We start from the raw sequence: 24764 nt of genomic DNA, 5'->3' as shown, positions 1-24764 counted from the left end.
ATGTATATGTAATTTTATTTTTGCTCTACTGACATATTAAGACAGGTGAATGGAATCACCAGCTATTTTTTCTTTTTTACATGAAGAAAGCTATAAATAAAATGTCATTTTATAAAATAAAGTATGTAGCTTGTAAATAAGAAGATTCACGTTTCATTGTGAAAACAAAGGGAAAAAGCATTTATCAAAGCAGACACTATACTGACCTCACAGGAGTTTGTCAAGGATTGAATGATGTCCTGGGCATAGTGTTTCAGCTCATATGCCATACCAACAAGCTACATTAGATGGAAGCTACTCTACTGTTAGTCTTGTTTAGCTCCTGTTTCCTCTGAAGGGAACTATCTTGGGTCCTCTTAAATCTTCACATGCCTCTACCTCAAGCTGAATTCTGGCCAGAATCAAGAGCAGAAGCCACAGAGAGCCCGGATATTTTTATGTGACCTGAAAGCTTTCACCCCAGGCTCCGCTCAGTCCCCCAGAGCCTATACCCATGGTTCTCTTTTGCTCAGTGGGTAGGAACTTGGGAGCCTGTGTTTCTCATACCGACTCTTTGCTGACCAAATAAAAATGTGCTGGGTTTCCTCCCCACTGAGGTAAACTGGGGGCAGGGAGGTATAATTGCAGATTCCACTGAAAATTACTACTCTATTAATCTCAAAGGATCAGTTACTAAGACTGCTTTATTGTTTGACAAGACTAGTGCTTGTTCCCACAAATGTATGGGTGCTTTTCCTCTAGGATCTGAGGAATTAAAACAGCTCCTGCAAACACTCTGGGCAACCTGGATGACTTTAAGTGTGGGCGTTTCCTTCTGCTTCCTAGCCAGGAAACCTAGAACTTTGCCTAGTGCTGAGTGTGCACAGCTGTGTTAGACACACCTTTCCCAAGTCTCTTTAATGGAGGATGATCATAAATCCAGAGAAAATCAGTAAAGGAGTTCTCAAGATTACAAAAAGTGTGGACTTTGGTCTTTAAGATAGTAAACTTCTGGGTAAAGCCCTGAATCTCTCAAGTGATCCCTGAGTGCAGAGCCAGAAGAAAGTCCTCAATACCACTGGCTGGGTCCCACAACAAAGTAAAATAGTAAAGTGTACTTACTGTTTACTTTCCATTCTTTCATTCTGACCCAGAAAAGCAGAAAATTCTATCCGATTCAGAAGAATGAAAATTACAAGGTAGGTAGGGTAGAACTGGGAGTAAAAGCTATGAGATGCTTGAGAATATCACATGGGGGCAGGGGAATAAACTTTCTGAATTTCCTGAAGCAACAAAAATATCATTTTTAATTCAAATAAATATTTTTTCAGATATCATTTTTTGAACTACATTTCAAAACTTGTTGCTACCATTAAAACTAGAAAGAGACAAATAGAAATGTACTCTATCATCAAAATAAAAAACTCTAAAAGTTTTCAGTTGTACCCAAGGGCAAATTTTAAGTCTATCTAATTCACTACAATTGGGAGCACTGGTTAGGACTTTTGTACATTACATAGATTCTGAAAAATGTTTTTAACTCAATTTTTATTTATTTTCAAGTTTTAATTAATAAAAATTAAATCCCAAATTTTAATCATGTTAAGCTAATAGGTTACAATGGTGTTAATTTTTACAGTTTTGATGTATTAAATTACTGGACTTCACCATCACCAAAGTGTTGAAGACTCTCTATCACAAGGTGACATTAGATAAGATACTTTTAATTTTTTTTTCCTCTGGGACCGTGCTCAGGGCCTATTCTTAGCTCTCTACTCAGGAATCCCTCCTGGAGGTGTTTGAGGGACCACATGAATTGCCAGGGATCAAACCCAAGTCATCTGTGCGCTAGAAAAGTACCTCATCCACTATACTATCTCTCTGGTCCTGGTAATTTTTTTTAAGCTAACATTATATGTTTAAAAACAAAAGTTTGAAAACCACAGCTCTTGTCATATTAATTATTTATCAATGGGTTTATTAAGAAGCTGGCTTATAGTGGCATCAACTGACATTTCAGATTTTAGTTTGGCTTTAAACTCTAGTTTTTAGGAGGACTACATCTTCACATCCCCACTGCTGTCATAGGTGAGAATGTAGTGCTACAACTAAAGGAATGTGCAAAGTCACCCTTTCTCACCTTGATATTTACAGATGAGGAAACTGGTGCTTGGGAAAGGGAATGAATAGCACAAGATCATAGACTTTTTTGTTTCTGTGACTAAAACTTGGGCCTTCCCAGATCTATGCACAACAGGGAACCTACAGCCTCTGGTGAGCTGGGAAGGAAATGGTGTAGAGGTTTTTATCTTCTATTTCAGAGGACCCTGACACACCATTTATTTTCTCCTTAGATATGTTGGCTGTAGTCCCATTGGAAAGAGGCCCAGAGTTTACCCAAATTGCCTTCTCAGAATATGTACATAAATTTCAGCTCATTTTTGTTCTTGAAAGCAGAAATCTGGCCTGAAAGAGAACTGATTTTAAAAGACAAAGATCACTCTCTGTAGTCTACAAAGACTATTTTCCTTCCAAAGCTATACAATACACAATTTACACACCTCTTTACCCAATTTACCCATCCCTAATCCCTTTCTTCTCTGGAACCATCATTTTTGTTTCTATAATCTTAATTTTTTGTTATTGGTTCTTAACTTCTTGTCACCTATGAAATTATCAGGTTTCCTATGAGAACATTCAAATTAGTGGAGTGAGTTGAAAAGATGCTGAAAAACTATAATTTTATCATATATTCTTATGTGGAAATATTAGTAGTAAGTGCTATTATTAACTAAAGTGATTAAATATTATCTTCCTATTGATTTGTATTACATCACATTACATTGTATTGTATTACATTAGACCTAGTTGAATCCATAAAAGGAAGATAATTAGATATTATCCAAAGATTCCAGGAAACAAATCAGAATGAGGACAAGAGCTACCAAAACTGTGGGACACAGCAAAAGCAGCATTAAGAGGTAAATTCATAGCTCTGAAAGCATTCATCAGGAAGGAAGAAAGGCTTGCAAGAATAACTTAAGACCTTAATTAACCTTAGTTAAGAAGTTAATTAACTTAATTCACAACTTAAGACCTTGGAAAATAAACAACAAAAGGAGCCTAGGCCAGGAAGTAGGAAGGGAATAATAAAACTTAAGGCAAAAAATTAATGAGCTGGAATCCAATAAAAACAATTGAAAATATTAATAAAACCAAAAGCTGGTTCCTTAAAAATATATACATGATCAATAAACCACTAGTAAGACTCACAGTAAAAGAGAAAGAGAGATAGAGAATGAGAAAGAGAGAAAGAGAGAGGGGGAGAGAGACAAGAGGCAGAGAGAGACAGAGAGATGACACTAATAAATTGAATCAGAAATGGTTGTGGATGGAATGGGAAAGAATATTTGCCCAATACTCATCTGATATTGGGTAATATCCAGGATATTCAAGACACTAGTAGAATTGTACAAGAAAAAAACCTCCAACCCCATCCAAAAATGGGGAGAAGAAATGAACAAAAGCTTCCTCAAAAAAGAAATAAAAATAGCCAAAAGACGTGAAAAAATGCTTCACATCACTATTCATCAGGAATATGCAAATCAAAACAACAATGAGATACCCCAGAGGCTGGGACACATCAAAAGAACAAGAACAACCAGTGCTGGCACAGATGTGGAGATAAAGGGACTTTCTTTCATTGTTGGTGGGAATGCCAATTGGTCCAGCCTTTTTTGGGAAACAATATGGGCATTCCTTCAAAAACTAGAAATTGAGCTTCCATATGACCCCGCAATACCACTTATAGGAATATATCCAAAGGGTGCAAAAAAAGCAGTAGCAATGACATCTGCAACTGTATGTTCATTGCAGCACTGTTCACAATAGTCAGAATCTGAAAATAACCTCAGTGCCTGAGAATAGACGACTGGTTAAAAACTTTGGTATATCTACACAATGGAATACTATGAAGCCTTTAGGAAAGATAAAGTCATGAAATTCGCTCATAAGTGGACGGCCATGGAGAGTATCAACATCATCCCATTGACTGTTAATTTTCTCGAGTGGTCTCAGTAACGTCTCCATTTGTCCTAGCCCTGAGATTTTAGAAGCCTCTCTTTACTCATCCTTCCCAACAGTGCCGCATTTGAAGCTCTTTCAGGGTCAGGGGAATGAGACCCATCATTCTTATATGAATACACCATGGTTTTGGCATATGAATACACCACAGGGAGCTTGCCAGGCTCTCCCAGGAGAGTATCATGCTATGTGAAATAAGTCAGAAAGAAAGGAACAGACATAGAATGACTGCACTCCTTTGTGGAACATGACATAATATGAGACTGAGACCCAAGGACAGTAGACACAAAGACCAGGAATATTGCTCCATAGTTGGAAGCCTGCCTCATGAGCTGGGGGAGAAGGCAGCTGGAAAAGAGAAGGAATCACTATGCAACAATGTTTGGAGGAATTGTTTGGGATGTGATATGTGTGCTGAAAGCAAATGATGGACCAAACATAATAGACTTTCAGTATCTGTATTGCAACCCATAATGCCCCAAAGTAGAGAGAAAGTATGGGAGAAATTGTCTGCCATAGAGGTAGGGTGAGGAGTGGGAAAGGGGGGCACACCGGGGACATTGGTGGTGGAGAATGTGCACTGGTGGAGGGATGGGTGTTCGACCATTGTATGACTCATGTTTCATGTTTGAAACCCAAACATGAAAGTTTTGTAACTGCATCTCACAGTTATTCAATACATAAAAAAAAGAAATAGTGGTGGACATCACAACAGAAAGCACAGAAATTCAAAGGATCATCAGAGATTATTTTTGTGAATATTTATGCCACAAAACAAGAAAAAAATATCCTATATTCCTATAACCTCCAGAGGCTGAACCAAGAGGGTTTGGAATCCCTGAACAGACCTATAACTATTGAGGAAATTAATATGACAATCAAGTCTTCACCAAAACAAAAGCCCAAGCCCAGATGGATTCAGAAGTGAACTCTTTCAAATCTTTAAAGAGGATCCACTACAAATCCTTTTCAAGATTTTCTAAAAAATGAAAAAACAGAAACACTCCCAGTTTCTATGAAGCAAATATTACCCTGATACCAAATACAGAGAGACACCTGATACCAAATGCAGAGAGACACTACCAGAGAGAGAGAAAGAGAGAGAGAGAGAAAGAGAGAGGGTGAGAGAGAAAGAGAAAGAGAGAAAGAGAGAATTACAGGTTGGTATCCCTGATGAAGACAGATGCAAAGATCCTCAACAAAATTCTAGCAAATCAAATCCAACAACTTATCAAAAGGATCATACACCACGACAAAGTAGGATTCATCCAGGGATACAGGATTGTTTAACATTCACAAGTAATCATCATAACACACCATATGATCTGTAGCACTGTCATCCCATTGTTCATAAATTTGCTTGAGCAGGCACCAGTAACGTCTCCACTGTGAGACTTGTTACTGTTTTTGGCATATCGAATACACCATGGGTAGCTTGCCGGGCCATGCCATGCAGGCAAGATACTCTCAGTAGCTTGTCGGGCTCTCCAAGAGGGATGGAGGAATCAAATCTGGGTCGGCTGTGTGCAAGGCAAACGCCCTACCACTGTGTTATCGCTCCAGTCCATATTAATAAAAGAGAAAATGAAAACCATATGATCATATAAGTAGTTGCAAAGAAAGCATTTGACAAGATCCAGTACCCATTATTGATAAAATCTCTCAACAAAACAGGAATTGAAGGAAATTTCCTCAGTATAGTCAAAGCCATTTACCCCAATACCATAACAAGCGTTTGTCAGTGGGGAAAAACTAAGTCTTCCTTCTAAGATCAGGACTAAGAAAAGTTTGCCCACTCTAGCCACTCTTATGCAATATAGTTCTTTAATTACTTGCCATAGCAGTTATGCAAGTAAAAGATTTCAAATGTCTCAGACAGGAAAGAAAGAAGTTAAGCTTTCACTATTGAAGGTGATACACTATACTTAGAAGACCTACACAATGGAATATTATGCAGCCACTAGAAAAAATGAAGTCATGAAATTTGCTTATAAGTGGATGGACATGGAATATCATGATGAGTGAAATGAATCAGGACTAGGACAAACATAGAATATTGTACTAATTTGTGGGCTATAAAATCAAGGACAATAGAAACAAATCTACTGTTGGAAGTTTGCCACAGTTGGGTGGGCTGAGGATAGTTGCGATAGAGAAGGAACCACTATGATAATCATAGTTGGAAATGATCACTCTGGAAAAGAAGTTAGTGCTGAAAGTAGGTAAATGGATATATAGGCTAATCTTTCAGTGCCTTATGTAAGTATGCAAACCATATAAGACAAAGTAAATCTCACTACGTGAGATTATAGTAATTATTATGACATCAGTAAACCTCTTCTTATACACTGATATTTTTAAATACTCCAAGGAGAAAGAAAGTGATACAGCAGAAGTGAAGGAGGAAGGATTCTTATTACAATATCTGCATGAATGTAAGAGGAGATCTGATTGACCATAATCTAGGTGATCTGATTGATTATGTTTTTGTAACAAATTAGCTTCACTAGTTACTTTCTTAGAACTGTTAGAACATACTGTATTTTTTGGGGGGAGGGGGCGGGAGGAACACCCATTAGTGCTCAGGGTTTTCACTTGGACTCATAGATCACTCTTTCACTGCACTCATAGATCACTCCTTGTGGGGCTCAGGAGACCATATGACATGCTAAAGATCGAACCTGGGTCAGTTGCATACAAGAGAAGCACCTTTTTCACTGTACTATCTATCTAGCCACTATTCTTGATAATTTCAACCAATAGCCTGTAAAGTATGTACATGTAGGGCAACTTGATCAAATAATTTCTTTACTTGAACTGTAATAATGATGATGATAGGAACAGTAAAGTAGCTCAAACAGTTGCTATTTAATACTAAGAGTTTTCAAGATCCAGATCCATTGCTTTGTAACTGTTAAAGATTTTCAAATCAATATCTCTTCTTCATGATTCCTCTGGAGGTGGAAGCATTATGCTATATTTTAAGCTGAGGAAACTGAATGTCAGAGTCTCTTGTTCTTTCCCAGATATCTCATGGGCAAATGATTTGAGACAACAAACTATTTTCTTGTGTTATAACATGGCAATTTTCACAAATGTTAAGCAAGAAACCAGACATCAGATGGACTGGTCAATGGTTTGAAGCTTGCCACAAGGTGTGGAGTGGAGGGCAGATAGGATAGAGAAGAAAACAATATATCAGTAACAGTTGCAAATTATCACTATGGACAAGATCTGAGTGTTGAAAGTAGATAAAGGGATAAACATGATAACCTTTCAGTATCTGTATTGTAAACCATAAAGCCCAAAAGGAAAGAGTGAGAGCGAGAGTAAGAGCACAAGAGAGAATGAGAGAGTGAGAGAGAGAAAGAGAGAGAGGAGAAAATTAAAGGAAGGAGGAGGGAGCCAGAGTCGAAGGGAAACTGGGGACGATGCTTGTGGGAAATGTACACCGGTGAAGGGATGGGTATTGGAACATTGTTTGACTAAAACCCAATCACGAAAAATTTTGTAACTGCATATCTCACAGTGATTCAATTAAAAAATTAAAAACCATATAGCACATGCTATAAGAAGACTAAGACAAAATTATCTGAAAATATAGATGTAGCCATTTGGTAACAGTGGAGTCAAAGTAGTGACTATCCCTGGAAGGAAAAGAGTCGCAGGTACTGTTATAAGGCTATAGAAATGTTCCATATTTTTAACCAGGTTCAAAGTAAGGGATTAGGCAGATTTATGAATAGAAGGAAGGAGGAAGGAAAGAAAAAATATCTATGTGAATAAAGGAGATGTCACTGACATATTCCATATCTTAAACTGTGTGTAGTTTAGAATGTGTGCCACTCAATTTTTTTTTTGCTTTTGGGGGTCACACCCAGTGATGCACAGGGGTTATTCCTGGCTCATGCACTCAGGAATTACTCCTGGCAGTGCTCGGGAGACCATATGGGATGCTGGGACTCAAACCCAGGTCAGCCTCGTGCAATACAAATGCCCTACTCGCTGTGCTATCGCTCCAGCCTCATGTACCACTCAATTTTTAAATTGATAAATTTAACCCTTGCACTGACTTTCATATGTATCCCAATTATACTACCACCAAGAGAAAAGCATCAATTTTTAACCAATATTTTGGTTCCTTAAGTGTGCATATTAATTAGATTTACAATCCAGAAATAATCAGAACTGTGAAAGAATTTAGGGAACACCAATACCCACTTCCTCATATAAACAGTGGGGCTGGAAGAAGAAATGATGCGGAGAATTTCTGATGCTCAGATAGCACAGGATTCATCTAGTACACATATCTACTACCTCCAAATTTTAGTGAATATTCTTCATACAGAACAATCTTCAAAAACAAGACTATTCACAGAAATTTAGGATACAATTTAGGAAATTTAAATTTAACCTCATTAAAACTGCCCAAAGCTTCCACCAGAGAAAAATACACCTGTAACTGGGCAGGGGAGGAACACGGGGGATTTGCTGGGAAGACTGTTGAACAGAAAGACTTTATACTAGAGATTTGAGACTTCCTCGAGTAAAGTCATAGCATCTGAACCTGCCCATGCAGGGTGAGCAATGAGAACATCTTTAAACGAAAGTGGGACTGCAGTGTTCTTGGAAGCGGAATTCATTTATCTCAGCAGCTGGCCTGAAGACATTTATCCCACTAACAAACTTAGTGCAAGAGTTGACAGGTGTTTAAGGCTCAGAGCTCCATTTAAAGTAACAATTTAAGTAAAAGACTTATTTTCACTGAAAGGTGAAGTCAGGCTAACCCTAAAGGTGTGAAAATTCTCTAGATTTAGGAGTTTTCTATTACAAAAAAAAGGGCAAAATATTAATAAGAGTTAATCATTTCTAATGTAGCATTCAACTTTGTACTTTATATGCAATTTTATTTAACAGAAGTGTTGAAACTAATAAAAGATGTATTCATTGACAATAAAATAAATAAAATATTCTTCATTTTAAATAATTTGTCTAAACCCAGTTAGGAATGTAAGTGTGTAGCATATCAGCAAAACATTGTTCCCAAAGTGGGATGAGATGGGGCAGCAGACAGGGGGGAAACAGGTAACAGATGAGGGAAGTGGCCACTTTAGTGCAGAGCATGAGGTTGCATGTTGTGTGCATAAAATCCAGTCACAAACAGTAATATAAACCATAGTTCTCAAATATAAAAAAAAGCAAAGAGGAATACTAAACATGATTTTAAAAAGTGTTTTAATTCCAAAGCCTTTCAGTCATATGTGACTGCTATGATAAAAAAAAATGAAAATTATGATGACAGAAGGAAGAAAGAAGGAAAATTTAAAAAAAAGAGAAAATGAAGTTAAAGAAGTATTAAAGATAGGTGATGGAAATAATTTTAAAAGAATTGGGTCTAGGGAGATGGACACAAGAAAAAGAATTTAGTCCTAGGCAAGAATTTTCACCTGGCATCTAGAACCTAAAGGACTCTCATACTTTGTATATTGGATTAATTAGTGAATAAATACCAAATTATGCTCAGAGTTCACTCACTTTAAGTTCTGAGTCATGAAGCTTCATGGTTTTGTATTGTTATTGTTGTTAGGGAATGGAGTTTGGGGCCACACCCAACAGAGCCCACTGAGTTCTTCTGGCTGTGTTCAGAGATCATATGGTGGCAACTATATGTGGTGCTAAGGAGAGAAGTAGGGTGTGTTGCATGTGAAACAAGTGCCTTGCCCTTTGTACTTACTTTCTCTCTAGCCCTGGAACATAAGTTTTATCTTCACATAGAGTAGTGTTGAATAATACTTAAATGATAACAGCAGGACCCTGTCAATGGCTGCACAAAATATTTCAATGTACATTTCCTTTAAGTAGATGACTCCCCCTAAATAATCCACATATTATTTTAGCTTTTTCAAATCCCTGAAGATAATATTCATAATATTTTTATATAAATAAGAGGGAATATTTATTTGCAAAAATGAGGGAACACACATACACAGAGATATGTGTCCAAAAATTAATACATCTTCAGAAAGAAAAGAACCAAGAATACACATGTCAGGTTGAAATGCAGATGAATCTTTAAGGTAGAAAATGTTCCTACATCCTATATGAACATAGTCCTAAGCAAAACATTTAATCATTATTTACTCAGTAGGGATGTTGGCTGAGATTTACTTTGCACTTCCTATCTTTTGTGATAAGGTAGATTCAGTTTTTAGATGTCATAACAAATAAATCATACCCCTCTGAATTACTTGTATTTAAAAATAAATAGGAATGGGGATAATAAATGATATTATATTGATAATTTTATAGTAAAAAGGGTGAATTTCCCTTGTAAAATGAAACCATTGATTTTAGAAAAATACCATGAAGGCCCAGGTCAGCCACATGCAAGGCAAATGCCCGGCAAGCTACCAAGAGTATCTGGCCCGCACAACAGAGCATGGCAAGTTACCCGTGGTATATTCTATATGCCAAAAACAGTAACAAGTCTCACAATGGAGACGTTACTGGTGCCCACTTGAGTAAATTGATGAGCAACGGGGATGACAGTGATACAGTGATACCATGAGGGCCCAAATGTCTACAAACTTGATGTCTAGCACAAATTCACACCATCAAGTATACTACAACAAATGTGTTACTTATGTCATTCACAATAGCATTGACAAAACACCAAGAACAAACAGAAGGGAAGGAGTGTGTGTTTTCGTGTGTGTGTGTGTGTGTGCGCGCGTGTGCGTGCGTGAGGGGCAGCATTTCTAACTAAAAAAAACAAACATGTCTCTGTGAAGTGTAAAAAGCTGAAAAGTTGAGTCTAAAATAGATCTGGAAGATAAAATTCTTATGGTCATAAAATTGATCCAAAGAAGCTTTGTCAAGGTTCAACATTCATTGATTATAAGAATAACAGGGGAACAAGGATTGTATTTCAAGATAGCAATTTTCTACTCTCAAAAAATTTACACCATAACCAACATTGTACTCAATATCAGTAAACTGAAAAGTTTACCTCTGATCAGGGACAAAGGAGGGATGTTTAAATTTTAGAATCCCTAACCACAGCAATCAGGCAAGAAAATAGAAAGAAAGAGGGGCTTCAAAGTGGAAAAGAAGTCAAACTATTATAGTCTGCTGGTAACATTATTATAGAGAGAAGACACTAAAGGCTCCACTAATAAAAACTTAGAACAATACCGCAGATTACAAAATCAATATATAAAATTGTTTCATTTCTGTATATTTTCTTCTGTAAATGTTTTATTTCTGTAAATAACAAATGAGAAGAGAATGAAATTAAAGAGACAACCATACCATGTAGGCCAGAGAAACAGCACAGAGGGTAAGGCACTTGCCCTCCACATGGCTGACTAGGTTTAATTTCTGGCACCCGTATGGTCCCCTGATCTCCCCAAGAGATACCTGAGTGCAGAGCTAGGAGTAAGCCTTGAGTACCACATAGTTTGGCACAAAACCAAAATAAATGAATAAATTAAATAAAATAGTGTTCATCAAACTGTGTGCACAGGAAGCCATCATTAATAGAATTATAAATAACAGAACCTCAATCAATAAAAATAAGTTTTAAAAATAGTGTTCATCAATCATATCATTGAATGGGAGAAGATGTTTGAAGACATTATATTAGATAAAGGACTAATACAGGATATAGAAAACTCTCTCAAAGCTCAACAACAAATAAACCAGTAGGGATAAGGAGGCAAGAAGATGGACAGGATAAACAGACAATTCCACAAAAAGATATTTATAACCAATGTGTATGAAAAAGTGTTTATTGTCATTTTTTATCAGGGAAATTCAAGTCAAAACAATGAAATCTTAATGATGTAACACATATCAAAAACGAACAGCATATATCAAAAAGAGTATAAACAACAGATTGTGGTGGGGATGTGGTAAAAAATTATCATTCATTGTTGGTGCAAGAGTTGTTGAGTTAATAGCATGGAGATTTTTCAAAATGATACAAAGAGTTCCATATCACCCATTGAATTCTACTGGTTGGTATCTACTCCCAAAACAAAAAACACTAATTCAAAAGGATATATGAACATCTCCATTGTGAGACTTGTTGTTACTGTTTTTGGCGTATCTAATATGCCACAGGTAGCTTGCCAGACTCTGCCATGCGGGTGGGATACTCTTGGTAGCTTGCCGGGCAACCTGAGAAGGACAGAGGAATCAAACCCGGGACGGCAGCATTCAAGGCAAACACCCTACCTGCTGTGCTATTGCTCCAATCCTGAACTTTTTTTTTATTGCGAATTGAAAACTTAAAAAAAAATTTTTTTAGTGAATCACCGTGAGATAGTTACAAACTTATGAACTTTCATGTTTGCACTGTGTTTACATTCCTCCACCAGTGCCCATTCTCCTCCACCAATGTTCCCAGTATCCCTCCCACCACCCCCACCCCAGCCCTCACCACCCCACCCTGTCTCTGCAACAGGGCATTCCCTTTTGATATTAGCATAAGAAAATACTTGAATTGCCACTGTTTATGAACACACGAGGAAAATTTATTTCAATGGCTTCTGTACCTTTGTTGTAAAATGGTCTAATTTTTTTCATTAAAATTGGCTGAGGCTTGTAAGAGAGAGCTTTGAATTCTCTGTATTCTTATTTCACTTTAGTTTCAGGCTCTTCCGAGTTCCGAGATAGTACAGATTCTGAAGTTCAAAAGAGTTACAACTGTTAAGAACCATTAATGTTCTTCCAATAAGAGATTTACATTGAGAATTTTGCTTTCTCTGTAGGCTCAACATTCTGATAAGAAATCCTTGTTTACACCTAGTTTAACAAGTTCAAAAAAACACCTACACCTTTTGAATTCTTGGACTGCATGTCACTCTGACCTCTCATGATGATCCTTCTTCCCCAGGTCTAATTACTACTACTGATTTTCACTCTGGCTCCAACACTCCAGTGTTCCACACAGACAGACAGACAGACAAATAATCAAATGACTGAAAACACCACACGTACATCTGCAGTTGATCGATTGATCTGACCCTTCAAAAATGGCAGGGACGGCGCCATCTTGCCACAACCAGCAGTGAAGAATTCGGGTCGCTCTGGCAGGCACCGACAGCTGCAGATCGCTCCAGACCCCAGGCCGGGCCCACAACACCAGGGTGCCAGACAGAGAAGGTACAGCCAGCACGCCTTCTCCAGATGGAGCCTCGGTGACACTGAGCTTCTATGAACATGGCTCCCGTGTGCGGGACTGGGACACTCCAAACCGTGTGGCCGCAGAAGCGGCTGCACGACCTTTCCTGATATACAAAACATATGCTCAGGAACGGTTCTACCACCCCTGAGCGTCCATTACCCCAGAGGCACAGAAACCAATCTCAGAACACAGCGGCTGCTGGCAATTATACTCCTGGACTCTGAACTCAGATACAGCCCCTTGCAGCCCCAGAAGGGGAAGGGTTTCTGTCCCTTGGCCTTTCCCCCCCCCCCCCCGGGACAGCATGCAAGCACTACCGTTTGGAACCAATTGGACAGAGAGGTGGGAGTTTGCAGTGATGGGACGGGATGCATGGGGAATCTTGCGATAGGGGAGGCAGAACCGGCCCTGCCTCCTGCCCAAATGAGACCCTGAGCGGTCGCTCATGTACAGCTCCTCCACTTCTGAGCAGCCATGATCCCAGCGCTGCAGAAACCAATCTTGGAATGCAGAAGCTGCTGGCAGAAATACCTCTGGACTTAATACCAGAATCCCAAATCTGGGCGGCTGCTTTCACGACTGTGCAACATCATATGCTCTTTGTTACTAACAATTGAAAATATACAATCTAATGATGCCATTCCGACACATCTGACTGTTGGGGGGGAAAGTCCAAATAATGATAGTGAATTTCCTGTCGCAAATTGAATGTAATCAAAGTAAGGAAAGAGTAAAGTGAAAATCATCTGCCACACAGGCAGAGGGGGAGTGGGAGGGTTATGCTGGGGTTATTGGTGGTGGAGCATGCGCACTGGTGAAGGGATGGGTGTTTGAGCATGGTGTGACTGAGACTCGATCCTAAAAGCCCTGTAACTGTTCTCACGGTGACTCAATTAAAAAATAAATTTAAAAAAAATGGCAGGGAGAAAACTGATAGACTAAGAAAAGGAAGGGGCAGTCCCCAGGGCAAAATTTGCTTTGTTTGATTGTTACCCAAATATGAAAGCTTGTAACTATCTTACAGTGACTCAATAAAATTTTTCAAAAAATTTCTCTGTTGGCCGATTTGAACCTTGCCTGCCCCTCCCTGCCTCAGTTTCCCAGACTGACCAGCCAGTTTTCTGCTTGTGTGTGTTTTTTGTTTGTTTGTTTGTTTTTTTCTTTTTGGGTCACACCCAGTTTAGGGGTTGCTCCTGGATCTGCACTTCTGTGCTCAAGAATTACTCCTGGCGGTGCTTTGGGGACCATATGGGATGCTGGGGGATTGAACCACAGTCAGCTGCATGCAAGGCAACTGCCCTACCTGCTGTGCTATTGCTACAGCCCCACTGCTTGTTAAAAATGGGTCAAGAAAGTGATTTTGTTGATAATAAGCTGGCAAAATAAACTTTTACAAGGTTGTTGAAAACTAAGGTGGTCAGATACTACCATTTTTGTCAAGGCTAGTTCCGAGGAGGGAGTTAGTATTTTCTTACATGACATGGGGATAGGCTATGTCTTAATGAAACTCTTCTTCATTCCTGATATTAAACAGTTAATCATATGATCTTGCATTTTCCTGCCTTCTCTGCTTTGATAACCTTATTTCTTTTGCTTCCTGCAAAATGTTCTGGTAATGCAAATTGCCATTCACTGGCCATCCTTCCCTGCGCTCTGCTTTAGACTCAGGCCATGTGGTGTTACAGAGTTCAGCAAGATGCTCCTTATCTAAACTATCTTGTTGGAAGCTCCTTTGATGCTTTAAAAAGCAACCCAATGGAGAATCTTTGGGTATTGATGTAGAATTTTCCATATTTTCCTGAGTGCCAGCAAGTCGATGAACAATGGGATGACAGTGCAATGCTATATGAACATCTATGTGCATTGTAGTACCAAGTTCCATAATCAGGAAACAACCCAGATGTCAGATGATAGGATATACAAGGCTGCCAAATATATAAAAATAAAATATTCTGCAGACTCAAAGAAGGATGAAATCACAGTTCATTTTAACTTGGTTGGAATTAGAGGGTGACATGTTAAACAGAGTAAGTAAGAGGTATAATAGGACAAACATCAGATAGTATTACTCACTTATCAGTGGTTTATAGAGTAAAAAATTGAGGAAATGGAAGTATCAAATGTGGAAGAAAACCCTTGGCCCTGAATTTTGGAAATGAGAATACCAAGGAGGAAAGGTGTGCAGAAAGAGAAGTTGAACTGGTGGCAGCATACGGCCATTGGTTTGAGCCTCAGAAACATTGGTAGTATAGAGGTGATGCTAGTCTATACATCAATAGCCAACACTATTGAAAACATGTGAACCAAACTAAAATGATTAGATAAAAACAAGAGGTTGTCAAATAACTACAAATAAAAAAGTAAATACTTTTTCACTGACTGAAGTCCTTAGGTTTTCAGTACTGTTAATGATGGGATCCCCTGAAAATAATTCCAATAATTCCAACACAACCCATCAGCAGTGTAGCCATGTTCCTTCCCCAAGAACCACAACATCCAAATCTTTCAAACTTTCCCCACAAAACTCAGCTGTGTGGATCAGTTCTCTAGTCATATTGCCTTTGTCCCTTTGTAGCTGCCTTACCATGTATCTTCAAGTTCCATATATAAGAAAGATAATTCTGTATCTATCATTATCCTTCTGAGTGGCCACTCTATATATTCTAGCTCCATCCATGTTCTGGCAAGTTGCATGATTTTCTTCTAACTAGAAATGAACTTGACAAGTGGATAAAATTCACATGCACTGCAAATGGATAAAATTCACATGCACTATAAGTCATTATTGAAAGAAATATAAGAGTACATTGGGAAATTAAAATAAAACTTCCATTCATGTACTGAAAGTATTAATATGGTCAAAATGATCATCCTTTTCAAAGTACTATACACATCTAATGCTATTATCTTATAAATGCTGATGTGATTCTTCAAAGACCAGAACAAACTCCACAAATGTTTCAAAATCATACAACTTCCTAAATAGGGAAGGCTATTGTGAGAAAAAAAGAAAAAAATATGGGGAAAATTGTGGCTTTTAAACTACAAATTGTACTATAGAGTTAATCAAAACTGCGTGGTGCTAGAATAAAAATAAACTCTTAGATCAGTGGAACAAAATTGAGAGCCCAGAGATAAGTCCCCAGATTTACAGATAGGTAATATATGACAAAGGAGTTAGCACATGAAGTTAAGAAATAAAATGTTTTCAGCAAATAGAGCAAGGAAAACAAGATCGTCACAAAAAAGAAAAAAGGAAAAGGAGTGGATTCATATCACACCATACACAAAAGTTAATACCAACAGGATTAGAAACCTTGACTTCAGACCAAAAATCCTACAGTACAATAAATAAAACTGTCTGAAGATATTGACCTCAGAAAACTGTTCACTGACTTGATTCCATAAGCAAAATAAATCAAATTAAACATGCAAAATTCAAAAAAATTGTTTTTAGTTGGGGCCCTGTGCAGCAGTACTCAGGGCTTACTTCTGGCTCTGCACTCAGGGATCACTCATGACCATACTCCGGGAAACATGTGGTGCCAGAGTTCGAATTAGGTTTGGACACATGCAAGGAAAGTGTCTGAACCGCTGTACTATTTCTCTGGTCCAAAATTTAAAAACTTTTGTATGGAAAAAGAAACAAAATAAAATAGAAAGAGTACTGAATGAGAGGAAATACCCACACGGCATACATCAGATAAGGTGTGAATACCCAGGACACAAAAATGAGAGTGGAAGCCAGAGAGGTAGTTCATGGGCAAGGCTTTCCCCTGGACTAGGCAGAGCCTGGTTTAAATCCCTGACACAACACGTGGTACCATGAGCACCACCAGTAGCAGAGAGCACAGAGCCAGGACTAAGCCCCAAGTACTGTTGTGTGTGGTCCCCCAAAAAAACCAAAAATTAAAATGGATATATTGGGAAGACTGGAAATAAAGAGTTTCCAAGAATGTGGTAAAAAGAAACCTTCACTTGCTGCTGGTCAGAATGTCATCTGATTCAGCCTCCATGGAAAACAATGTAAAGGGTTCTATTTTGAAATTATTTAAAATTATTTATATACATATTCAAAATTTTATTTTAAAACATGATTTGCAAGTTATTGATAGTTGAAGTTTAAAATATATATATATATATATATATATATAATTTTCTAGCACCAACCACTTCACCAGTGTCAACTCCGTCCCACCAGTGTTCCTAAGTAGCCTCCTGCCCCCTTCCTCACCTCCGACTCCCTGCCATCCACCTCGACAGGAATGTTCTAACTTTGGTTGTTCTGATTTGTATCCTGCTTTCAGTGCTGACTCTGGTTTGGATTTGCAGCTATATAACTCCCCCACATTACTGATGCACTCAAGACTCAGGATATCTACTTCCCCATTACTTCCCTTCCTCATCTTACTCCCTGCTTGCTGTTGGTCAGAATGTCATCTGATTCAGCCTCCATGAAAAACAGTGTAAAGGGTTCTATTTTGAAATTATTTAAAATTATTTATATACATATTTAAAATTTTATTTTAAAACATAAAATGTTTTAAAATAAAACATTTTCTTCTCTGTCTCTTTTCTTCTCTGTCTCTCTCCCTATACTCTCAGGTCAAGGGTTAGCTACACTTGGTGTGGCCCAAAAATAAAAATGCAAAATCAAACAAAACAAACAGAAGAGTAAGATGGATATATCATTAAGACTGGATGTTGCATTTATGACATTTTTGCATTCCTTCATCCAGTTATTTTTATATACTACAGATAAGAGAGCTAATACTGTGTTTGCCCTTTTTCTGGCTTACTTCATTTAACATTATATCTTCCAGTTCCATCCATGTTACAGCAAATTGCATGATTTCATTGTTGTTTGCAACTGCATTGTATCACATCATGTACATATATACCACATATTTATAATCTATTAATTTGTCTTTACACAATTAAGTTGATTCCATATCTTAGCTATTATACTAAGTGCTACAATGAACAATGCTTTAGATATGTCCTTTAGAGTGAAAGTTTTTCTGTCCTGGTGGTAGATAACCCAAAGTGTAATTTCTAGGTCAAGTAGCAGCACAATCCTTAGTTTCCTGAGAACTATCCGTACTGTTTTCCATGGTGGTTGAAACATACAACATTCCCACCAGCAGTGGATAATAGTTCTTTTTTCACCATATTCCTGCCAACACAGATTGATTGCTTCAACTATTTTTGATATGTGGCATTTTCAGATATGAGATGGTATCTCATTGTTGTCTTGATTTGGGTTTCACTAATGATAACTAATGATAAGCATTTTTTCATATATGTACCTATTGGCATGTCTTCCATTGAAATGTGTCTGTTTCCTCACTCCATGTTTTTATATTTCCTGTGTGTTTTGGGTCACATCTGTTGACCCTCAGGGCTTACTCTTGGCTTTGCACTTAGGAATTATGCGTGGACATATTTGGGGGCCACATGAGATGCCAGGGGTCAAATGTGTGTTGCCCATATGCAATGCAAGCACCATACCTACTATACTATCTCTCTAATCCCATCTGTACATTTTATTATTTTTGAAGTTTACTACATTATATTAATTGCATCACTGTAAGATACAGAGTAACAAAGATGGTAATGGCTGGTTTCAGTCATACAGTGTTCCAACACCCTGTACACCAGTGTACATATCCCACAACCAGTATCACCAGTTTCCCTCCAGTCACCCTCTTCCCACCCACCTTTCTCTCTGACAGGGACCTCTCTCTCTCTCTCTCTCTCTCTCTCTCATTTTAGCCATTAGGGTTTGCAGTACAGATACTGGGAGGTTACCGTGTTTTTCTTGTTTGCTCCTTTACCTATTTTTAGCACAGAGTTCTTATACAGAGTGATCATTCCAACTATCATTGTCATAGTGGTCTCTTCTCTATCCCAACTACTTTCTCCCCCATCACCTGAGGCAGGCTTTCAACTGTGGACTAATCCTTGTGGATCTTATTTCTACTGTCCTTGGTATTAGTCTCATATTATGCATTTTTATATCCCCCAAAGAGTCCATTCCTTCTATGCCTGTCACTTTCCTTCTGACTCATTTTACTCAGAATGGTATCCTCCATGTCCATCCATTTTTAAACGAGTTTTATAACTTCATTTTTCCTGATGGTGAATAGTATTCCACTGTGTAGATTTGCCATAGTTTCTTTATCCAGTTCTCTGTTCTCAGGCACTTGGGTTGTTTACAGATTCTGGCGATTGTGAATAATGCAATGATGAACAGAAGTGCAGATAACATTTCTACTGTGCATTTTTGGGCTCCCAGGATATATTCCCAGAAGTGGTATTTCTGGGTCATATGAAAGCTCAATTTCTAGCTTTTTGAGGAATGCCCATATTGTTTTCCAATAAAGCTGGACCGGTAGACATTCCTACCAACAATGAAGAGGAGTCCCTTTCTCACTGCATCCATGCCAGCACTGGTTGCCCCGTGGTGTGAGATATGAAGTATTTACTTTTTTATATATTCAGGATATATAGAATACTCAACCTTTTATCTGATGTGTTGAGTGTGAATATTTTTCTCAGCTTTTTGTCTTTAATTTTAGTCTGTATTTCTTTTACCATGCAAACACTCTTTAATTTGATTTAATCTCATTTAATTTTTATTCTGTTTCCTTTGACAAGAGCATCGAATCATTTGACATCAAAATCTTGGGGAATTTTACTTATATTTCCCTCAATGTACTCTAGAGTTTACAATTATATTGCAACATCTTTGATCCATTTTGAATTGACTTTTGTGTAAACTTTTGAGATATGGATCCAGTTTTAAGCTTTGATTTTTACACGATTATCCAGTTTTCCCAGCACCACTTTCTGAAGAGGTTATCTTTACTCTGTTTCATTTTCTCAGCTCCTTTGTTGAAAACTAGGAATCTAGATGCGGGGATTTATCCTTTGGTATTTTGATTCTAATCCATTGGTTAGAGTCTATCTTTAGTAGCACTTTTTTATTGCTATAGCTTTATAGTACAGCTTCAAGTTAGGTAATGAGAAAATTCCTAGTTTTTTATTGTTCAGTATGGTTTTGGCTATTCGGGTCACTTATGATTCCACACAACCTTTATTATTGATTATTTTACTTTTTTTTTTTTGGTCACACCCAGCGATGCTCAGGGGTTACTCCTGGCTTCAGGAATTACTCCTGGCAGTACTTGGGGGGACCATATGGGATGCTGGGGATTGAACCCGGCCACGTGCAAGGCAAGCACCCTACCGGCTGTGCTACACTCCGGCCCCTATTATTGATTATTTTAAGTCCGTAATAAAATGTTCTAAATTTGGAAATTGCATTGATGGTTATTTTAATAATATTGATTCTTTCAATACAAGAGCATGGAATATTTTTCTATTTTCTAAGGTCTTTTATTTCTTTGAGTGTTTTGAAATTTTCATGGTATAAGATTCTGACCTCTTCTATTAAGTTGATTCCCAGGTACTTGATGTTTTTGAATAGTATTCTGAATGGGATAAACTCTGACTTCTTTTTCCTCTGATTCATTTTTTGTGTATAGTTAGGAATGCAAGTGAGTTTTGTGAATTGAATTTGTAGCTGGCCACTTTGTTATATTAGTTTATTGTTTCTAGATGTTTTTTGTGAACAATATAGGGTCTTCCATGTATATTATCATGTCATCTACAAATATTGATAATTTGACTTCTTTCACAACTTGATTCCCTTTGATTTTTTTCTTCTCAGAAAGCTGTAGCTAAAAGTTTTACTATTTTATTTGATAGATATGGAGTTAGGGGACATCCTTACCTTGTATCTGATCTCAGAGGAAATGTATGAAGGGTTCTCAGAATACAAAAACATCAGTTCAGAGAGATACATGCACATGCTCCTTATAGTAATTTGTGCAATCATGGCAGAGTCTCTTGCCCCCGTGCCTGGTTGTCTTCACTGGGGCCCCTTGGGGCGGGGCGGGTTGAGCTTTCCTCTCTGCCTTAAGCAGAGCAACGGCAGCCGAAGACCTCCAGAACCCAGCCACAGCCATGCTCAAGGCCCCTCTCCACATGTTCGGACAAACCTCATGCATGAAGGAACTAGCAGAGGAACCCAAGTGTGCGGGACCCAGCTGAGATCTTTAAGCCTGCTCGGATCGGGACTGGGCTTCCCCCACACAGACCCCCCATTTTTTAGTAGCTTGGCAGTCACACCCACAAATTACCCCTAGCGCTGTGTAATCCAATCAATGGCCAAACTCCAGAGAGTATAAAGCAATGCACGACCTCATATAGCTTAGTTCTCCCTCTCAGAGAAGCTGGCAAGGTGCCAAGAGTATCCTGCCTGCACAGCAGAGCCTGACAAGCTGTCCGTGGCATATTCAATATGCCAAGTACAGTAACAATGATGGGTCTCATTCCCCTTATTCTGAAAGAGCCTCCAATGCGGCACTGTTGGGAAGAACAAGCAAAGAGAGGTTGCTAAAATCTCAGGGCTAGGATGAATGGAGACATTACTGGCACCTGCTCGAGCAAATCGATGATTGACCAGATTACAGTGATACAGTGATAAAGAAACATAATAGTGGAATAACAATACCCAAAGGTAATGAAAACAAAGGACATGAGAACTGATATTCAGTAGGAAATATGCCACTTGAGGGGACTGGGGGATAGGACAGGGAGGGAGAAATACCTACGGTGGAAGGTAGCATTCAACCCAGAGGAGGAGATGGTGCTAAAAAATGGTTAAGTGCTATATATAAAATGCTACCAGCATAGTAAACCAAATTATCAATGCTAACAGTAAAGCACAATGCAAATATATATACATATGTGTGTGTGTGTGTGTGCGCGCACGCACATGTGTGTAGTAGAGTGGGGGTTAGTTTCTCCTCATACAAATATATAAGGAAAGTCAAGATCATACCACTTGGGAAATACCGACTCTAATTTCCAAGAAAGAAATTTTTTTGGCTTTTTGGGTCACATCTTGTGATGCTCAGATGCTCTGGTGATCACTCCTGCCTCTCCACTCAGAAACTGCATGGTGGGATGCTGGGATGCTGGAGATCGAACTTGGGTCAGGCACGTGCAAGGCAAACACCTTCCTCACTTCACTATCGCTCTGGTCCATGGGTCTGGAAAATCTTATGTTGTGTGTTATACCTCACATTTCCAGGCTAGACAAGGTGGGACAGAAAACAAATATAAAAAATGCCAGACACAATGCAAACTAACCCATAATTTATATTTTTGTTACTCTAAGAACTAAATTAAGAGTTGGAGATACTTCAGAGCATTTGGGCATGAAATGTCACACAGAATTGGATCTCGACTCTCTCAAGACACCCCAAAGACACATGGTGTCAATAAGTTTATGTCTGCCCAAAGCATGTGCCAGTACAGAGGCCTGGTATAGAGGCAATAAAAATTTTTATACTCAAATTGCTGTCCAGTGTTCCAGGAAAGTTGGTGACTTTTGTTAGCATGAGAAACTCCTGTATTAATGAACAAAACTTTCAATCGGTGTATTTTGAGTGTGCTTGTACTTCTTGTAAACATACGATGAGTAGAGCATAGCCTGTTTATCAAAACATGTTATAGTTATCGGCCTCTTATTCCTGGTGGTTAACATGTATTGGGCTGTTTGAACATGAAGCTGAACATCTCTTACACTGCCACTGGCTGCCAGAAACCCATTGAAGTAGGAGATGAATGCAAACACGGCACCTTTTATGAGAAGCAGATGGCAACCAAAGTTGCTGCCGACACTCTGGGTGTAGGATAGAAGGATTATGTGGTCTGGATCAGTGCTGAAATTATAAGCAAGGTTTTTCCATGAAGCAGGGGTCATGACCCACAGCTGGGCCTGACTGCTGCTGAGTAAGGGGCATTCCTTTTATAGACCTCAGAGGACAGGCGAAAGAAAGTGCAAATCTGTTCATAGTAGCACTGTGGATGCCAATTTGAGAGCTCTCAATTTGGTCATCGTAAAAAAAAAAAAAGAGGGAGAAAGATATTCCTCACTGATATTATTATGCCTCAGAGTTTCAGGCCCAAAAGCACTAGCAGAATCTGCAAACCTTTCATTCTGTTTAAAGAAGATGTCTGCCAGTAAACTCTTAAGAAGCTTCTAAAGAGAGGTAAGAAATCTAGGACCTAAACAATCAAGATTCAGCAACTTCTTTTACTCCACATATCCTGCAGTACAAATGCCAGCATATTGCATTAAAGAGATAGCATACTAACCAACCAAACAAGCAATAAACAAAAAAAAAAAAAGGAAGAGGCTGCAGAGAATGCAAAACTATTGAAGATAATGGAGGCAAAGTGAAACACCAGCAGCAGATCGCCCAGATACAGAGGCTGTCTTCTTTGAGAGCTCCTACCTCTAAGTATAAAACAATCAAAAATAAGTTCTTTTTTTGCAATGAGGCATAAAAACAAACCAGGCATAAAAAATTGTAATTACCATAAAACAAATTATATAATTATGAAAAATCAGATTATAAAATTGCAAAAATAAGTGGAAGAGAACATCTCTTATTCAAAACATAGATAAAATATAGTGAAAATTATATTAGGGAAATATAGTGATCAAATATTAAATTTACATCTCATATGACTAAGTATTTACTTCTACTTACAACAATTTATCCAAGATAAATAATTGTACATAGCAAATATTTATGTACAATAATTATTATCACAGCATTATTTGTAACAGTGTAAAACAGAGAATAAAACAACTCTTTTGAGTCCCCAACTTGTCATGCAGGGACTTCACTGGGTAACTCAAAGGGAACACCAATGGGCTTTGGATCCAAGAGTCAGCAGCTGGCATCATGCTCTCCTTGAACAAGCAAAAAGGATGCAGTGCTGCTGGCAGCTTTCCCTGATGGTCCTCCATGCAACTCAGAAGGGTTCCCGCAGATGGACTAGAAACCCTAACAGCTGTTAGCCAAGTGCAAGAGGCCTCTAGAGTCTTTGCTCATTTAGAGGAAATTAGCCATCAACACTCTTGTCTCCTTGGGAGTGAACTTTAAATAAGATATTCCAGTTGAAGAGGGCAGAAGGAGCTATTTTCCTTTGACTGGGAAGAGAATATAAGATGTTTGCCTCTGTTAAATAGCAGCTCTGGGGCCTGGCTTTCTGCAAATGACACAGACCAGAAGGAGATCTAGGGGGTTGGAGATAGTTGCCATCATAAAAGCTGATGGAGCCTGGTTTGGCTAGCCTGGCTGCATATACTTCTTCAAATTCACATAACATAGATTGCCAGGACAGTGCTTCAAGAGTACCAAAAACTGACTTCATGCCAACAGGAAAAATGGGAAATTGGTATGAATCTGCTTATTAAGCAAATTTTCATGATATATGGACTTTGCTTTTATAAACCTGTTCATTCTTGACCTTATTTCAGTTATAGTTCCTGAAGGGAGATAACATTAGCTCTTCCCACCCTCGTTAAAAAAAAATCAACAACTGGAGGGGCTAAGGAAATACTATAGGAGTTACATAGTATGAC

At 38.3% G+C, this 24764-nt stretch overlaps 1 protein-coding gene and 1 pseudogene across 1 annotated transcript in view; one reads left to right on the top strand and one right to left on the bottom strand.

The window, feature by feature from the left end:
* SHISA6 (shisa family member 6) overlaps positions 1 to 24764 on the bottom strand; it is a 449040-nt gene that overhangs the window by 226757 nt on the left and 197519 nt on the right. The gene's annotated exons all lie outside the window — the stretch shown is intronic.
* Positions 22890 to 23677, top strand: LOC129405587 (40S ribosomal protein S6-like; annotated as a pseudogene).

Source organism: Sorex araneus, chromosome 6 (assembly GCF_027595985.1).
Source record: "Sorex araneus isolate mSorAra2 chromosome 6, mSorAra2.pri, whole genome shotgun sequence".
In the NCBI taxonomy this organism is placed as follows: Eukaryota; Metazoa; Chordata; class Mammalia; order Eulipotyphla; family Soricidae; genus Sorex; species Sorex araneus.
Note: the sequence above shows the minus strand (reverse complement) of the source record. Positions and strands in the feature narration are given on the sequence as shown.